Here is an 18,730-nt window from a genome sequence, read left to right on the forward strand (position 1 = left end):
GTGTGGACGGATCGCGACCTTGTGATCACCATGCTCGGTTCAGGAAGCACACGTTCCCTCTGATGTAGAAGTTAACCATGCAAGGCGTGAGGAAAGACCAAGTGGACGCATCCAATCACTTAAATAACTTTTTTATGATGGATTCGCCAATCAGCCCGTGATGACTCCGTGGCCGAGGAGGTGAGCTCCGTGGGAGCTGGCCGGGCTATCTCATCATTATTATTCACGCCCCGGGAGCTTTGGGCTGGGTGCTGTCCAGCACGCCTCCTTGAAAAGCTGTGTGAGATCTTTGGAGGGAGGGTATCCTGTCTGACTCTCCTGGCGAACACCCTGGCGGAAAGCCCCGTAGGAGCTGGTGAGTTGGGTTAACTTTTTGTCGTTGCTTCTCTGCCGCTGAGATGTTGAGATAAGTGTTCTGCCAACGGCGACCGGGGTATACTCAGACTGGTGTTCCTGGTTCAGATGAAATCCGAGTTTCTTTTGCTGCCTCGTTCTGCAACAGTGGAACAGCTTGCAGGGAGAGAGTTAATTCAAGAAGTTTTATCGAGTGTCTTAGCTGCGGGAGATTGTGTGTTCAGGGATCTTCTGGGGGAAGAATGAAAGTGTGTACCTTGCTACCTGTTGCGTGACATTTAAAAAACAAAAAACATAAAAACAAACAAACAAAAAAAAATAGTAGAACCACCTACAAGAAATTCATCTGTTTTCATCGGTTCCTTTGCCCTGAAATAGCGAGGTCTTTTTCGGGGGAAGAAAGCGATTGCCAGTCTTTCTTGTGTTCTGGATTAACGTGGTAGTGGGAAAACACACACTGCATACAGAGAACAAGAGAGAGCCCAGAGGCAAGAAACCCAAGAGGAAATGAGCAAATACAGAGATGCGTTTTGTGCTATAGTTTACTTAGAAGGGAAATTGAATTAACTTTATGTATCGAAATATTAGGAGCAGTGCTTCCCAGTTAGACAGAATGAACACACGTTTCTGCGTCAAGCGTCCGCCAGGAAATGTTGCTATTATCCTAAGCTTCCGGCTCATGCTTTTCCTAAGGTGTAAATTCGAGACAGAATTCATGGCAGTTCTCTTTTCTTAACTTTTTGAGTTTTTTTGGACTATCTGGGGATGCCTGGGTGACTCGGTTGGTTAAGCGTCTGTCTTCGGCTCAGGTCCTGATCCCAGGGTCCTGGGATCGAGTCTCTCCTCGAGCTCCCTGCTGCTGTTGGGGGTGTGGGGGTCTGCTTCTCGCTCTCCCTCTGCTGGACTCGCTCGCTCTGTCTCCATCAAATGAATAAATAAAATCTTGAAAAAAATAAATTTTTTGGAAATATGTATTTTTCACTTTAAGTGTACAGGTCCGAGATCTGTCAGGAACCCTTGATGCAGAACTCGAGTGATCTCAGTTGGCAGATTTGTGGCTCAGCAGAGCACGCTGGGGTTTCTCCCTGCAGTGTTGGACACAGGGTTGGGCCGTGGAAGCTGTCTTCACAAAGGGGCAGGGTTCAGCAAGGACTGTTCCGTGACTCAGAAATGGACCACTCTTTGTTCTGAAGATGTGTATCGCTTCCAGGAGAGAAGCATCCGGGAGACTGTGACCTTTGTCATGCACGGCATACATAATGTAGCAATCCCGAGCCTGCCAAACGGGTGGGAGGTTGGTTGGTTTAGCAAAGAGAGATGCCAAGGCACGTGAATAATCCCTCCCGGATGAACCCTCTGTGCTATCTATCGTGCTATCTCCCTATCCTTCAAGTGAACGATCCTAGTTAATTAAGATGTCAAGTGCGTGCTTGCTTCTTATCTGGGTACCCACATTTTTTCTTTTAAGATTTATTTATTTGAGAGGGAGAGAAGGAGAGAGGGAGATGGTGGGGAGGAACAGAAGGGAAGAGTTTCCGGCCGGCTCCCCGGTGAGCCCGGAGCCCGACCCCGGACTCCATCCCATGACCTGAGCCGAAATCAAGAGTGAGACGTTCAGCTGACTGTGCCCGGGATGTCTTTCACGTGTTCATGGATTCCCTCCTCTGAGCTGACCCTTGAGGACCAAGTTGGAGGGGATGAGAAAAAGAAATTGTCTTTGGGGATGGTGTCCCTAAAAATTGGTGAAACTGCAGTGGAGCCATGATTCTGTTTTATGGTCATTTACGATAGGCGCCCTGCATCTCAGCCAACATGAGACAGTACCTGACAGGTCATCTCCAGGAACTGGTGTCTGCCGTGACATTAATACTGGCCAACTGCGAAACTGCCCCGTTTTCGTTTATAACAAGATTATAACCTAACAGCGGATGATGTCGCCATCCAGAAATGTAAGGGCTTTCCGTGCATGCAGGAAACAAAACAAAACGAAGATACAAGGGCTCCTTCCACTTGCCCTTAAAACCGAGCAGTGAATGTCAGGCGTTCCTTAAAGAGAATGATTCAAGGAAACATTCAAAGTTTGCAGGTGCACATGCAAAGACTGTGTTCTCCAGACCACTCTCCAGGTCGACTGTTTTGTTTGTATCTTGTCCTCTCATTACAATTCCTGCCTTGTTTGGAAATTAACCCTGTAAAACTCGGTCGCTGACTCAACAAGCCCTTACCTGGCACCCTTGGGAGTCAGGTAATGAACGATTCTGCGGTGACGAAACCCAAGAGCCGTCTTCCCTCCAGGCAGACACTCCGTGAAAATAGTGCGGGTGCCAATGTCAATAATAATTAAGTGTTTAGGATGACGAGGAGGAGGAGGTTCAGGGCAGAGACTCACACTGGGCACATTCACTGTAGCACCTTTGACTTTCCACTTGGGAAGCACGGAGGTGAGACGGACAGGGTCGGGGGTTCCTCGGAGCGGTTTCGGGACGGGGGGAGGCCTCGCCCGGAGATGGACGCAGGACTGGGATGTCCTCGGTGACAAGTGATTCATTTGCCCCAGCCCTGGAAGCTTTGTTGCTGTAGGGACTTGAGATGGGTTTGTAGGATGTGGACACTACTCAGTAGATGTCCCAGCACGCAGCCACCTGCGAAACGGTCTGCAGACATTCCAAGGGTTGCCCGGAGAGAAGAAGCCACCCCCCCCCCCACCACACACACACACCCCGTGTAGGGCCGCGGAGTTGGGGGCGTGGAGTTCAGCCTTGTCACCTCTTCTCAGCTGTTTGCCGGGCTTCCAGAAAGCGCGCTGGTGGTGCTGGAGGTCGTCCCAGCTGGTCTGACCTGGGTCACTCTTGGGCACGGGTTTCCTGTGTCCCCAGTTGCCCCCTGTGTGGCAAGGGAAGTACAAGGTTCCACAAGGTCAGGGGGCTGAGCCCACATCCCTTTCATCATGGACAGCCTTCCCCGCTGTCTGGCGTCTTGACTTGACTCTTCCTTTTTTAAAATTCTTTTTTTTTTAAAGTCTTTATTTATTTGTTTATTTGCGAGAGACACAGCATGAGTTGGGGGGAGGGGCCGAGGGCGGAGGAGACTCCACGCTGAGCAGGGAGCCCGATGCGGGGCTGGATCCCAGGACCCCGGGATCATGACCTGAGCTGAAGTCTTACGTGTAACCCACTGAGGCCCCCAGGTGCCCCAAGACTCCTCTCCAAGTGCTCCCTTCTGCATTAGAGATCCGCAGCTCTTTGTGCATAACCAAGAGGAACAAAGGAAAGAAAAGGATTGGACAACATGATTTTTGGGGTGGCTTATTTTGGGCAGTTCCGCCTCAGCGGTATATAAAGCCATGAAGCTGAGCACTGTTTATTCATCCCTCGGAATGCAAACAGTCGCTCATTACGCTGTGTGCCTCAAACTTAACGTGTCATTTCATCAATTATAGGTCAGCAAAGCCGGCATAGATACCTGACGGTCAATAAACCTGGAATAGACTTGTACAGATGTGTCAGTTTTACTGACTTATAATTGACCTCCAGTGTCTCGTCGGTTTAGAAAATATATGTATATCTGTATATATGTATGTCTCATCAGTTTAGAAATATGTATGTATATTTATATATACATGATTTAATATAGATGTATATGTGTGTGTATATATATGTGTGTACACATATATACGTATACAGATATATACACTTGATTTGATACATATCATGAGGACTTGATACATATTGCAAAGTGATCACCACGGGAAGTTTCCTTAACATCCACCACCTCACGAAGTTACGTAAATATCTGTTTCTTGGAATGCTAAAGAGGTATAATAGGATGAGTACAGTTGTATAGAAAATAGCCGTGCTGGGTCAAAGACCGTTCCTGGGGACAGCTCCGTTTTGCAACAGTCTCTGCATGTTTTTCATAAATTGATTTAAAAAGTTGTTTTAATTACCTTCTAAAAGAACCAAAAAAAAATTTTTTTTTTGAATTCTGAAACCCAGTTGACCCCAAAAGGTTGCGTTTTGAGACGGTGGAGCTGGGTTTCTCGTCGTAAGCAGGGAACGGTTCGTTTTGAGCTTGCGCTGACTTTGAACTGTCTGAGGATGGTTGTACCTGGTGGTTTCTTCTTTTCTTTTCCCCCATTTAGAACATCCCTTTAGGGGTGACGTCTACTACTTCAAAACTCATGGTTTTCTGTAAACTCTGCAGGTTTTGTGGTAAAGTGGGAGTAGTCAGAAACCTATATTCGGCCGGAAAAGTGGGACCAAGCTTCCTTGTCTTTTGGTCGGCATGCCCAATGAGAAGCAGCTTCTGACCCTCCTCCCTAAGCCGCATACCTAGGAGCAAAGACCTAGCGGGGTCCCGATGGCCCTGCCTGGGATCCCAAGGCTGGCATACTCCCTCAACAGTGGGTCTTGACTTTTGAAAGGCCAGATGTTTGATTGCGTTCAGCACAAATCCCAAGTCCGTTTTCAGTTAGTGAGGAAGTCGGTGCTGTTTGGCGAGCCCATGGACGTCTAGATCAGGCTTTCTCAGGCTGGGCACCGTCCATATGCGGGGTTGGGTGATTCTGTCTTATGGGTGGGTTTTGCACGTTGTAGGGTGTTCAGCTGCAACCTTGGACTCTGTCTCGGAGATGCCAGTGGCACTCTGTCCATTGGGCGAGGGGGTCTCTCGACATGTCAGACAATGTACTGGCTGGCGAACCCTCTTTTACAGGTATGAAAAACAGACCCATTTATTTATTTGAAAGAGAAGGAGAGTGAGCGTGAGAGAGAGAGCAGAAGACGGCGGCGGGGAGAGGCCAAGGGAGAAGGAGAAGAGGCTCCTTGCTGAGCAGGGAGCCCGACGTGTGACTTGATCCCTGGACCCCGGGATCATGACCTGAGCTGAAGGCAGACGCTTCACCCACCGAGAACCCAGGAGTCCCCCATGTTCTATAGATGCGTCACAGTCAAGAGACTTTCTGCCCCCACTATATTGTCACACGCGACATGCACGACTCATCCAGGGGGTGTCAGAAGCCTTCTGCTTCCTGGACATTCTGGGCCATATCAAGTAATTCACATGTCACGGGGATGACTCACGACAGTCCTCACCGTGCGGTGGACTGCTGGACACCTTCAGGTTGTAAAGTAGTCCAAGGGACAAGTGCCGTCAGCAAGGAGGTTATAATGGCAGCTGTCTAGAGTTGGGTACGTGACTCAGGAGGTCTTAGGTTGCAAGTTAGGAACTCATGTGGCCGCCCCATCATAAGCTTCAGCTTTGGTATCTCTTGTTAATTTTTTTTTTTTAAATTGGGTGAAATTCACATAGCATACAAATAACCATTGTAAAGACGTAGCTCAGAGGCATTGAGTTCATTCCACTTCTAGACCTTGCTAAGTCATTCCCCAGGCCCCCATTCCTTCTGCCCACAGGGCTTGGTAATCGCAAATGACTGTGTATTTGCTCATCAAGGACATTCCCTGTAAACAAAGTCCTACACCGTGCCTTGTCCCCTGCCACATCTCATTTTTGAGGTTCATCCATACGGTAGCAGGTCTCAGGACTTCATTCCACTTTATGGCAGAATTCTGTTCTATTTTATAGATGGACAGGGATTTTCTAGTTGCGTGTGTGGGAAGGTCACAGAACCAGAGGAAGAGCTGCGGGATTTCGGGCTGGATTTTTGTAAGGCTGATTGACACGAGCCGTAGCTGTCCTTTCTGGTTGCCGATGGCGGCTGACTACTGGATCTGAGCACAGCTGGTGTTGCATCCTGGTTAAACTCTGTGGTATTATCACGATTTTGCACATACTTTGGACGCAAATTGCTGTCGTGGTTAATTTCCATGGCAGCCCAGCAAATTCTCCCAAATGTCATGGCTCACAATACTGCTCCCTGATTGTGTCACGGTATCAGCTGTAGGTCAGGTGTGTGGACACGGTTTATCTGGGTCCTCTGCTCAGGGTCTTACAAGGCTGCATCAAAGCTTTGCCTGGGATTGTGTTGGCTGGACCTTGAGATCCTCCTCCAAGCCCCTCGCTCAGGGCGTTGGCCTGTCTAGTTCCTTGTGATTATAGGACGGAAGCCCTTAGTTCCCAGGGACGGTGGGTCCCTGTAGGCATTGCACACCATGAGTGTTTCATCAAGGCCTGCAGGAAAAGGTCTCTATTTTGGAATCTGCTTTCAGCAACTCGTCTGATTACGCCAGCTCCACCCACGATAAAGTCCCTTTTGGCTAGCATAGAGTCAGCCGGTCAGAGAACTCCATCACACAGGCAACGTGCTTTGCTTTTGTCATATCCTGTTGGTTCGGAGGACATCACGGGTCTCTCAAGAGGAGAAGGTCTCACAAAAGTGTGGGTACCCGGGGCTGAAAGCAGAGAGGCTATCTTAGAATTCTGTCCTCAACGGAGAAGGGGAGGTGTGTGTGGAGCTGGAAACCTAAACAGCGTGAGGAAAAACGTGCTCCAGGAACCAAATGAGCTAGTTAACCAGCACACATTTGGAGACGTCTGTGCCAAGGTTGTCGGTACTGGTGGCCATTAGCTCATGTTAACATCATTTATGTTCATTGGAGGATGAACATATGTTTGTTGGAGGATGGAGGGCCCGATGCATGGTGGGCTATTTCACGGTGTAATGCCGGCATCTGTTCTTGCCCATCACAGAGCTGTCCCCATCCTGCTCAGGATCATGCCTGGGGGCTGTTGGGCCGTCTGAAAAGGTGCAGTGATCAGGTAGCACCCTTCTGTGGGGGCAGGCTTGATGAGGTGTCTGTGGACTCCCCGTGGCTCTCCTTTAGTGCAGGGGACCCCCCAGCATCTGGCACGGTGAGCCTGGGAGCTTACACACCATCTCATGGGGCCATGCACGGGCCCGGGCTTTCTCACTGATTAGGAATTCTTATGTGAACACCCCCCACCCCGGTGTCACCCCTTGTCATCCATCTGTCCTTGCCTTGTATGTTCATTGGAATATAGGCTCACCCAGGGAGGGGGGAGGGGGGTCTCCCAACCCCACCTGTTGTACCCTAGAACCCTACCCGCACTCACACTAGGGGTTCAGCCTTTGTGCACGTCTCAATTTGTGGATGTAAATTCACACGATCAGAATTGATAGCAGAAGGCAGGGTGGATATGGTTTTTCTTTTCTCTTTTTAATTTTTTTTTTTTTTTAATTTATTTGGCCCAGATCAGAAGCAGGCAGAGAGGGAGGCAGAGAGAGAGAGGAAGGGAAGCAGGCTCATCGCTGAGCAGAGAGTCCAATGTGGGGCTCGATCCCAGGACCCTGGGATCATGACCTGAGCCGAAGGCAGAGGCTTTAACCCACTGAGCCACCCAGGTACCCTGCTTTTTCTTTTAAATAAGCTTCAGCTTCAGTTACATCTTCAAGGCTTTTTTTATTGGGGTGAAAGTCACAGAATGTACAATTAAGCATGGTAAAGAGCGGAACTCAGGGACAGTTCCTGCATTCATCCGCTTTCTATCTAGTTCTGATACTTCATAAATCATTCCCCCAAACCCCAGCCCCACTCCTCTCAGCCCTTGGTGACCACAGATATCGCTTCCGTCTCTGAGCGTTTGGAAATTCTGGACATTCGGCAGAAACCGAGCCTCCTGCTATGTGGGCTTTGGGGACTGGCTTCTGCGGGAGCACGCACCTGGCGCTGTAGGTTCATCTGTGCTGGAGAGGTATCGATATTTTGTTGCACTTGATGGCTGAATCACAGTCCTGTATGGATACATTGTATTAAGTCTCTGCATTGATCTGTGCACGGAAGGTTGGTTTGTAGCTTTTGGCTGCTGTGCGTAGTGCTGTTTGCACGTGGGTGTACAGTTGCCCATTTCTGATCCCACATTCAGTGGCCAGAGGTGTCCACTCGGAAGCAGAATCGGCAGGTCCCCTGGTGGGTGTGCGTGACTCTGAGCTATCCCCGTGCCGGTGTCCACCGCAGCTTTGCATAGCTGTTCCGTGTCCAGGTCCTCCTCCCAGAGAATCTGGTCTGTTGTGCTGAGCAGCCCCAGGAGGCAGAATTACAGTGTTTCCTGTCTGAACTTGTGTTGAGGAGGCTTGCGTTCAGCTGTGAATGGGCCACTGGCAAACCCTCAGCATTTATTACGAGCACTGCTCGGACTTGTTTCTGTCTGCCCTGTGGCTTATTAGAGGGCGGGGGCCAAGGAGTCATGAATGGGACAGGGAGTCCCAGGAGACAGCCACCGATGGGCAGAACTGACTGCATGCTTCCTAGCTCATGAAGGGACATAGCAGCCTCACACAGGCCCGGGGGTCCAGGTGGACCATCCAGACCCATGCCACTGCGGCCACAGTTGGGACCACCTTCCCAGGCTTAAAAATCCATGAGGGCCATGCCCAGTCCCATAGCGGGCTGGCCTTCCGGGACGGTGCTGCGTTTCCATGATGGTGAGTAGGAAAGTCGAATCAGCCATGGAACCAGGAGCCAACAGGGTGAGTGGCGACCCACTGCCCACCTGCCAGTTCTCCAAGCTGGGTCACCTTTCTTCTGATGTCACACCCCTCCCGCCGCAGCGTGTCACCCCCGCCTTTGGGGACAGAGCCAGAGGTTCTGAGGACAGAGCACCATCACCGTAAGAATATTCAAGCTCCCCGTTCCTGGGGGCCGTTAGGTTTGGGCTCACTGTCCTCACTGACATGCACTCTGACGCCCGTCTCCTCGCCTTTGATACAGCTGCATCCCGCTGACAAATGAGGAGATGAGGGATTTTATTAGACATAATAGCCGAGAAGTGGCTGAGTGACTAATTACAAATTATCCTCAGCAAATGGTGCTCCTGGCCACTGCCCAGCCAGTAATTAGGCCATGAAACAGCTCACGGTACGGTGCGGTATGCGGCATGTCCATGGGAACCTAATTACAGATCTGATGGGATCCACTGCGGGGATCAATACTGGTGACTCCTGGGGCTTTCTGTAAAGAAGCATGGAAAGCCCCCACGGTCCCAGCTGCCCTCGGACGTACCTGCCATGCAGGGTTTTCCAACGGAAGCGCTAGTCGTGCGATACTCGTTGAAGTCGTGCATTTCATGTTTGCATCTTTTAGACCGAACGAACCTTGTGTATAAAATAACACGTGGAGTATAATTATTTCGACTTGGTTCAAGGGCTGACCGAAGGTGGGGAGGCGAACATCGTTTCGATCTGTGATAGCTGGATGTTAAGGATACTTGGAATCATTTTGTGTGGCCTTTTTCTATTTTTCTACCAACATTCAGAAATACCTTGCAGGGCGGCCAATCATTATTTACTATATTCATAGAATTAGGATCGTCCCCCCACTTTTTTTTTAAACAGGCCTGTAGCGTCCTCGTGCAGGGGTCCTCCCCCGAGAGGGTTTTCCCTATGGCACATGCTTTGTCATGGGCGCACAGACATCATCATCTCACACGGGAAACACATCTCGTTTCTGGCAAGGATCCCTACCGCTGCCTTTACCCGGCGGGTTACAAGAACAGAGATCCTGGAGCAGCATTTCTCTCAGGGTGGTTGGAAGCCACAGCTGACGGGTCACTGCCACACTCCTAGGAAGCGTGTTTAGAAAGAGGGCTCTTGGTCCCTTTCCGATGTGTGACAGAGGAAGAATCGAACTTCAGTAAATTGGACCGGAGAAAATGGACAGTTCTGACAGCCTTTTGATAATAAAACTATGCGTTGATTAAAGAACTTCTACCATGACCAGGCTATCATCTGGGAGATGTTGTTCTTCCTTTGGATGTCTCCCTAAAAACTGTGACTTTGGGGTGGCTGGGGGACGGACATTGAGGAGGGTTTGTGCTATGGTGAGTGCTGTAAAGTATGTAAGTCTGACGATTTACAGACCTGTACCCCTGGGGCTAATAATACATTCTATGTTCATAAAAATAATTAAAAATAAAAATAACATGACTTTGGGCTTTCCACGAACTGTGAGAGCATCAGGTGCCTGTCTTTGGAAGAGGAGGAATGAACAGCACCCGCCTGCCCCCAGACGTCTGTAGTCCCTTTAAGCAGCCATGGCCCTGCCGCCCACGGCTGCTCAGAGTTAGAACGCCTCCCAGAAGCCGCACACTTTGCTGAACGTGGGCCTGAGCCACTTGCCTGGACCGTTGCCTCCTTTCTGGATCCTGCTGATGAAGTTCTAGAACCTAGGTGAGGTTCGGTGGGCTGAGGTCCGGAGCCGATGACCAGGAAAGAATTCTTGAGACATCTTTGGTGCAAAATGGTGGTTTATGAAAGCACGGGGACAGGACCCGTGGGCAGGAAGAGCGGCTGCCTGGGGTTGTGAGGGATGGCAGGTTCTGTACCCTGCGGTTGGAGGAAGGTGAGGGGAAGAGAGGTTTCAACAGAACTTTCAGATGCTAAAGAGGGCCTACATAGTGCGGGATAGGAGGCCTTGAGGCTTGATCAGTGTTGTCTCCCCCCCCCCCCCCATTAACATCAAGATAGTGGAGAGGTTCCTGGTGGGATGTCACATTCCTGCTATCAAGCGTCTTTGTTAGTGAGATTTAGGTTCAGAAGAGATGTAACTATATTTACATTTCTTTCTACTTAGCCTCCTTCAGTTTTGTTTATGGAGGGGAGGGTGACCTTAGGGCTTGAGGAACTGAGCCTCAATTGCCTCTGGAAATTGTGCTATTGATAAGGTAACATTTTTGTTGTAAATCTCTAGGACATCTGTAAACCAAGGGAGGTTCCTGTCTCGTAGGATTGTGATTTCTGCAAGTTAACTATTTGTTTTTCCGCTTATGGCGGTCAGGGGTGCCTGAGGAATGTCACACAGATTACCTAGGGGAGCTAGTGGAGAGGGGGTGCAAGGTGCCAGCTTTTGCTTTGTCTTCAGCCAGCCTCCTGCTCCCTCATCCCTGTCATCTACTCTGTGTGTCACAGGCTTTGCTTTTCTGTTCTCTGCTCACACCTTGGTGACTTCTCTACTCAGACCTTGGCCTCTCCCCACCATGTTGGTTCTCTGGCCCAGCTGTGGTGCCTGCAGGAGACCCTGGTGGAGCTCTTTCCAAATGGTGGTATCTCCCAGCTGCTTCCTCTCCTGCTGGTGTCTTAGGAAGCTGCCCACTCAACTTGCAGGTGCACTGCGCAGACCCTTTGCACCTTCACCCGCACGCCGCGAAGACCAAACTAGACGGTGTGTGTGGGAGCATCCGTTGTAAGAGGCAGGCGAAGCGATCAGGGCAACAGTATCCATCAGATTCTCCTTGCAAGACTAGGTCTCCTAAAGCAGGTGAGATCCTTGCAAGACCAGGTCTCCTAAAGCAGGTGAGATCCTTCCAAGACTAGATCTCCTAAACCAGGTGAGATGCAGGACTGTAGACCTCCAGAGACATCGGGACAATGTGCAGTCCTGTCTGCACATTCACATGTAGCAGAAAGAGAGTAAGAATTGGACAACATCCAACTCCTGGGCCATTCACGGGGCCCATGAGGACGACCGCTCATCTCAACAGATGTATTTGTTTTAACAAATGCACTGTCTTCTTATTTTTCTTTTAGTTGGTGAAATGGGTGCCTACAGGGGTGGTGGCACATTTTCCATATCATTTTAATTCACCCACGTGTACGATTCAGTGGTTCTTTATCAGGGCACCAAGTCACGTGAGCTCCTGAGGTCGGTTTAAGAACATGCTCATCACCCCAGAGAGACGCTCCGTGCCCACTTCCCCAGCCCCACTACCATTCCCTGTCTGAGCAGCTGTTCTCAGAGGCACATTTCTCTAGCTTTCCTCCAATTTCTTTGAACCCACGGCACAGGAATGTTGCCCTTGGGCTGTTGAAACATCACTCGATGGCATGAACCTATGATCATTGTCGGAGAAAGACCCAGAACTCAGTCGCTCAGGCATGAGGAAATGAAAGGTCTGCGTGCTGCGTGTCTCTGTGACCCTGCTCGGAATGTGTGCCCTCGTCAGCCTTTCCGTGAAATCGCATAACCCCTCTTCTGCTGATGTTCCTGGTTTCTCCTTCTCTCTCTGGTTATTTCCCAAGGAAATGTGTCTGGCGTTCCTTCCTGCTCTCGGGCCCTTCAGACTGATTTTCCCTCAAGCTAACCAAGGCACCCATCAATGAGACCTCCGTGACTTGTACATCTCCGACTACTGTCGTCTTAACAGATGCACGGTTTTCTCAAAATGCACAGTTAATAATAAGGGTAAGGGAAAGGCACTGGGTGTAGGCCAACGGCACCGTTGTGAATAAAACCCAAGACTTTCAATCTGGACATGGGAACGTGCTGGGGGGTTTTCAAGAGCAAAAAGCCAGGATGATGTGACTGGGGGCAGTCGACCAGCAGGCCTGATCCGGACAGTGAGTAATGAGTTGTTACCGAAGCATCACAAAATTGGCAGAGAAGCCTGATCTCTTGGTGACCTGAGACTTCAGCGAGTGGACTTCAGCAGGAGTGGAGTCCTGCCCAGCGAAAAGCTGAATATGTGGTAAACCCTTTTCTTTCTGCAAACTTCATGCTGCCGATGAAATACTGTGCTGAAATTGGCCGTGATAAACATGGAGGAATCGGTTGATGAAGCGCAAGCGATGGTATCCTCGGCAAGAAGTGACCATTCTCTTTGAAAATCTGTAATCGTCAATGACCAACGTACTTTGTTCGGCTTGTGCCCTGGGGCTTAGAGTCATTTAGAGAAAAATATAGATGTTCTCTCCTGGCCGGGGACTCTGAAACAGAATGACTCCCGTGTTAGGAAGTACTCAAACAGCATTGTCTGCCATTAAAATCACAAAGTCACAAAGGGCCCAGCACGGGGAGTTAAAGAAAGCAGGATGCACGATGGCCACAAACCTAGACCTTGAAAGGCAATGCATGTGAGGTCAGGGAAGACGGAGACCATCATGAAATGAATGGCTTCCCTTCCCCGTAGAAGGTCAGGAAGACCAAAACCCCGAAAGGCACTGGTCAAAATACTCCCTTGGTGCTCTGTGGTCTACCTTGATTGAATTTCCACGCCCTTGGACAGAACAGCACTCCCACTGCATCAGACCTAGGGAAGCCTGGGCGTTTGCTAGGTTTAGGTCAGAAATCCTATAATCAAGGTATTGGCACCTTCTCCAAGGGAGATGCTGTTTCCTGATCTTTCCCAGCTTCCAGGAGACACCTGCGTTCGTAGCTCGAAACCCCTTCCTCATTTCCTGCAGCCTGTTATTTCCCTTCTCATGTCCCCTTCTCTGAGTCTGCTCCAACCACCTCCCTTTTCATAAAGACTTCAGTCTTTATGAAAGATATTGGACTGAGATCATCCAAGACCATCTCCCCATCTCAAGGTCCTTACCTTTATCACGCTTGCCAAGTCCCTCTTGCCATGTAAGGTGACATTCACCTATTTGTAGGGATCAGGGTGTGGCCATCATTGGGTTTCATTGAGGTAGGTTGTTGTAAAAATAGACCTTGGGGCACCAGGGTGGCTCAGTCAGTTAAAGGTCTGACTCTTGTTTAAGGCTCCAGTCGTGATCTCGAGGGTGTGAGATCGAGCCCTGTGTCAGGCTCTGTGCTCAGTGTGGAGTCTGCCTGAGGTTCTCTCTCTCCCCATGCTGCCCAGCGGGTGGGCACGCACACGCACTGTCTCGCACATAAATAAATAAAAATTAGAATAGACCTTGATTAGTTTTCCGTGAGTCTGTCACTTAGCTATTTATGCGTCCAGGAGTCCATGAACAACCTACCGCCATTGCTTGCTAAAAGGAAATTATTGAGTAAGTAATACCTGTGTGTCCACGGACAGGTAGTGCCAAAGTTCACTTTTTCTGCCGTCTCTTCCTGCATTGATCTTAGGCAAAAGAGACATTTTCCTCGGGTCAGGGTTCTTGAGCCCATTCAGGGACATCTATGGATGCAAAGAGAGACAAAGGTTTACTGCAAATGGATTCACTCTAACCATGCAAAAACCTTTCAAATAACAATGCTCATCATCGTGGGCTATGATAAATTTTTTTTTTTTTTAAGCTACTAGAGCATCAGTGCTAAAAAGAACTAACTCTGTTCAGTGACCTTGTCTTTGGGTGTTTATTTTATGATTTTTAATGGAGCTTACTTTGGGGGAGGGAGAGAGATTTTGTTGGAGGCCCAGTGAGGGCCTCAGCCCAATGAGGACCTCAGCGAAGGCCACTTTTCCTAATCTGCATGCCCCCGGCAGGTGCAGCTGGGGCATCACCTGGTTGGGACACCACCTGGCGAGGGCATCACCTGGCTGGGGCATCTGAGTCTGTTGGTTTTCCCCTCCCTGCTATTGCCTCTGATCACATTCCTTTCTGTCAAACCTTGGTCCTCTCTCTTCCTTTCCTGAAAAACTTCTCAAGAGTTCGCTCCTTCCAGCCATTGACCTCTGCTTTCCTCCCTATTTCCACGGATGGCATGGACATCCCAACCCGGGGTCTCTGGTTTCTAAACCCAGCGGGGGAGGAAGCAGGAGACGTCAGTGCTTCCACTGGATAAAATCTGTTCTTGGTGAGCATAAGGTAGCAGAGGAGTCACTCTCTGCTCTCATGAGTGGCCAAGGCATCGCGGGAGGAAGGGTGGATAGTCGAGGTGTGGGGTCCTGCTGGGCTTTGAGCTGCTCTACCTGCAACCTTGAGCAGGACCCAGCCTGTGTGGGTCTCCAGACTCAGTGCCCTGAGTTTGCATCAGGTTGTAAATGCCGGTTCATTCATTGAATGAATGGCGCTGCGCTTTTAAGGGCTGGGGGTGCGCCTCAGGTATTAGGTCATTTATAACAGTCTTCACCTGAGAGAGCTGGCGTGTGCTATAAATTCACCCCCGGCCACCCACAATTAATAATTTTACACCGAAAGCGAGTAATTATGAATCTGCCTCTACATCACTTTGTAAAACCTGCACTTGGAAGTTGATAAACCAAACCGCCCTCGTAAGTCAGACACCACTCACTGGCCCAGTACCTGCGAGCAAAGCCCGAAGCTGGTGTTTTCCATGGCTGGAGTGACTGTCAATGTCCTGATTTCCCCGTGCCTGTAGAGAGGGGGTGCTTAACGTCCACCCACGAAACCCTTCCTGTTTGAGTTGGCAGGGCGAGCGTGTCTACCCAAGAAAAAGGGACTGTATTCCGTGGTAGAAGGTGTGTAGCCATCTGTGTGTTCAGAGTCCTACCCATATTAATTCAGTAGAGTGTCGTGTTTGATATAGAATATTAACACTATGGACACCCGTCGGCCAACTGCTGGGTCCCTGGGGTAGAACGGAACCCTGTTTGTTGACGCTGTTCTCGTGAAAATGCCCGTAAATAGGATGAGGTCAGGCCAAGAAAGGGTAATGGTGAAGAGTTTCAGACACTGTTTCAGGGAGCCATCTGGGAAGGCAACTGTCTCCGAGGGGTGAGCCTCAGCAGTTGAACAGTGCGGCCTGATGAAGGACAGGGATCTGCAAAGACCTACTGGTGTGCTCCCATGCAGGTCCCTAACGGGTGGCCCATGGGCCACAGCCACACCGCTGACCACTGTCAGCAGACCCCCAGCAGATCACGACCTCACAGCAACATCATGGCGTTTCACGGCCGTCACGGCTGAGATGACGTTTGTCCTAGAGGTTGATGCCAGAGAGATGGCCTCCTAAGAGACAAATGTATTTAACTTTGTTACTCTGTTTTTTAAGGATTTACTCCACTTGCAGGTCACAACATTTCCGCCATTTCTGTGTCACAGGAAAGAATGAGCGTTCTGACATCCTTCTTTTCAGTTACGAACCGTCCTTTCTCACAGAGAGGAAGGATGTACAGATGATCCTAGGTTCAGTCATTGTGAATGCTGTGCCATATTGGGTTTCTCTCTCTGGCCATAAAGTCCATGACTGTCCGACCCTGCCTCCCAGGAGGCAGGGACTCAGCCCTGCGTCCCACAGTCGGCACCAGAGACCTTCTGGAGCTAACCGTGAGGAAGCCAGGTGAACTAGCACCCCTGTGCATACAGTAGGTGTCACTCAGTATTCATCATGTGCCCCCCAGTGCCCAGGACCGGGCACCCCCTCCCTGGCCCCACCACGGGGTGGTTCTTCCTCACCGTGGCCTATCTCCATCCAAGCATCTGGGGTGGCTTTTGGGCCAGTGCGCCTGACTGGACTCCGAAATGGATTCCGGTGTGAGTTTTGACCTTTGACATCTCAGGTCCTGTTACCGGTCAGCAGGGGAGGTCGTCTTTCCATAAACACCACGTGTACTCGGAGGGATGGGTGCACTGTTGGGTAGGAAAGTGGTTTGAATGAACATGGATGCCTGTGGACTATATGGGCTCGCTGGGGTGGGCTGGGGGGAGCTGGTTTGAGAAACTGGAAATAACGGCAGGAGACATGGGGCAGCCCATAGGCACGAGAAAAACGTATGTGCCGCGTCCACATACCAGCTTCCCTACCCATCTGCCAACTCCTTGGCTCTAGGAGGGAGAACTAGGGACACCCATGTATCTTTCTTAGGTTTTTTTTCTTTCTTTCTTTTTTTCGTTATTCCAATACAGTTAAGCTACAGTGTCCTATTAGTTTCAGGTGTCCAGTCCAGAGGGTCAGTGATTCTGTACTGACAGGGCTCATCCCAACAAGGGCATCTCATCATCCCTTTAGCAGTTTCCACCATGCCCCCAACCTCCTGCCCTTGGGTGACCATTGGTGTGCTCTGTAGAGTGCACGGTCTGTTTCTTAGGCCACCATAGGTATGCATGCCCACATGCTTACATGCACGTGTGCACACACACACATACACACACACACACACACACCACACTTACTTTATCCATTCCTCTCCCAGTGGGTAGTTGGGTTACTTCTAGGATTTGGCCGTTAAAAGCCATGCTACAGGAAACATTGGGCTGCACGTATCTTTCCAAGTTAGTGCTTTGGTGTTCTTTGGGTGAACACCCAGTAGTAGAATTACTGGATCCTACGGCAATTCTACTTTTAATTCTTTGAGGAACTTCCGTACTGTGTTCCACGGTGGCTGTGTCCGTGTGCGTTCCCAGCAACAGTGTAGGAGGGTTCCTTTCTCCCCACGTCCTCGCCAGCAGCTTTTGTTGCTTGTGTTGTTGACTTTAGCCATTCTGACAGGCGTGGGGTGGAATCTCATTGTGGTTTCGATGTGCATTTCCCTGATGATGAGTGACGTTGAGCCTCTTTCCCTGTGTCTGTTGCCCATCCCTTTGGAGAAATGTCTGTTCATGTCTTCCGCCCATTTTTTAAAGTTGGGTTATTTGTTTGTTTGTGTGTTGAGTTGTATAGGTTCTTTATATATTTTGGACACTGACCAAAATATTGGATATGTCCTTTGTAAATATGTTCTCACGTTCAGGAGGTCCTCTTTTTATTTTGTGGATGGTTTCCTTTGCTGAGAAGAAGCATTTTATTTTGATTTCACACATTTTATTTTGATGAATCTGTTGAGACTTGTCTTGTGGCCTGATAAGCAGTCTGTTCTGGAGAAAGTCCTGTGTGCTCTTGAAAAGATTGTGTATTCTGCTATTTTAGGATGAAATGTTCTGAATGTATCTGTTAGATGTGTGGGGTTCAATGTGTCATTCAAAGCCACCATTTCCTTCTTGATTTTCAATTTGGATGATCTATCCATTGATGTAAGTGGGGCCTTAAAGTTCTCTACTCTTTTTTTAAATAGTTTATTTGAGAGAGAGAGAGAGTTAGAGAGAGTGAGCGCCAGAGAGAGATCACAAGCAGGGGGAACGGCAGGCAGAGGGAAAGAGAGAAAGCAGGCTCCTCACTAAGCAGGGAGCCGGATGCGGGGCTCGATCCCAGGACCCTGGCACCATGACCTGAGCCAAAGGCAGATGCTTAATCGACCGACGGAGACCCCCAGGTGCCCAAAAGTTCCGTATTCTTATTGTATTATTATTACTTACTTCCTTTATATTTGTTATTGGCTGCGTTCATATATTTGGGTTCTCCCATGTTGGATGCATACATATTTAGAATTATTATATCCTTTTTCTGGATTTTCCCCTTTACACTTCTACAGGGTCTTTCTTTGCCTCTTGACACAGTCTCTGTTTCACACTGTCGTTTGTCTGATGTATGGACCGCTGCCCCAGCTCTGTTTTCACCGCCGTTCGTGTGATAAATGCTTTTCGGTTCCTTCATGCTCAGTCTGCAGGCATCTGTAGCTCTGAAATGAGTTTCTTGTAGGCTGCGTACAGATGGGTCCTGCTTTTTTCTCCGTCCCATCCGCCCTAGGCCTTTTGATCAGAGCTTTCAGCCCATTCACATTCAAAGTAATTCTTGATCCGTGTGCCCTAATTGCCCTCTTGTTGCTGGTGTTCTGGTTGTCCTAGTTCTTCTTTGTTCGCTTCTTCTCCTGTTTTCTCTCAGGGCTGGCTAGCTTTCTTGAGGGATGTACGTAGTAGGTCCCTTGCTCTTTA

The 18,730-nt window shown here is 49.5% G+C and overlaps 1 protein-coding gene across 5 annotated transcripts in view; it reads left to right on the forward strand.

The window, feature by feature from the left end:
* Positions 1–18,730, forward strand: part of STS (steroid sulfatase) — a 269,624-nt gene that overhangs the window by 13,755 nt on the left and 237,139 nt on the right. Inside the window, exon 1 of one of the 5 annotated variants that reach the window (XM_059158707.1) lies at positions 286–355. The exons of the other annotated variants lie outside the window; for them this stretch is intronic. The gene's annotated coding sequence lies outside the window, so the exon portion shown is untranslated. Of the gene's footprint in view, positions 1–285; positions 356–18,730 lie in introns of those variants that run through there. 5 annotated transcript variants of the gene reach the window in all.

Source organism: Mustela lutreola, chromosome X (assembly GCF_030435805.1).
Source record: "Mustela lutreola isolate mMusLut2 chromosome X, mMusLut2.pri, whole genome shotgun sequence".
Lineage (NCBI taxonomy): Eukaryota > Metazoa > Chordata > Mammalia > Carnivora > Mustelidae > Mustela > Mustela lutreola.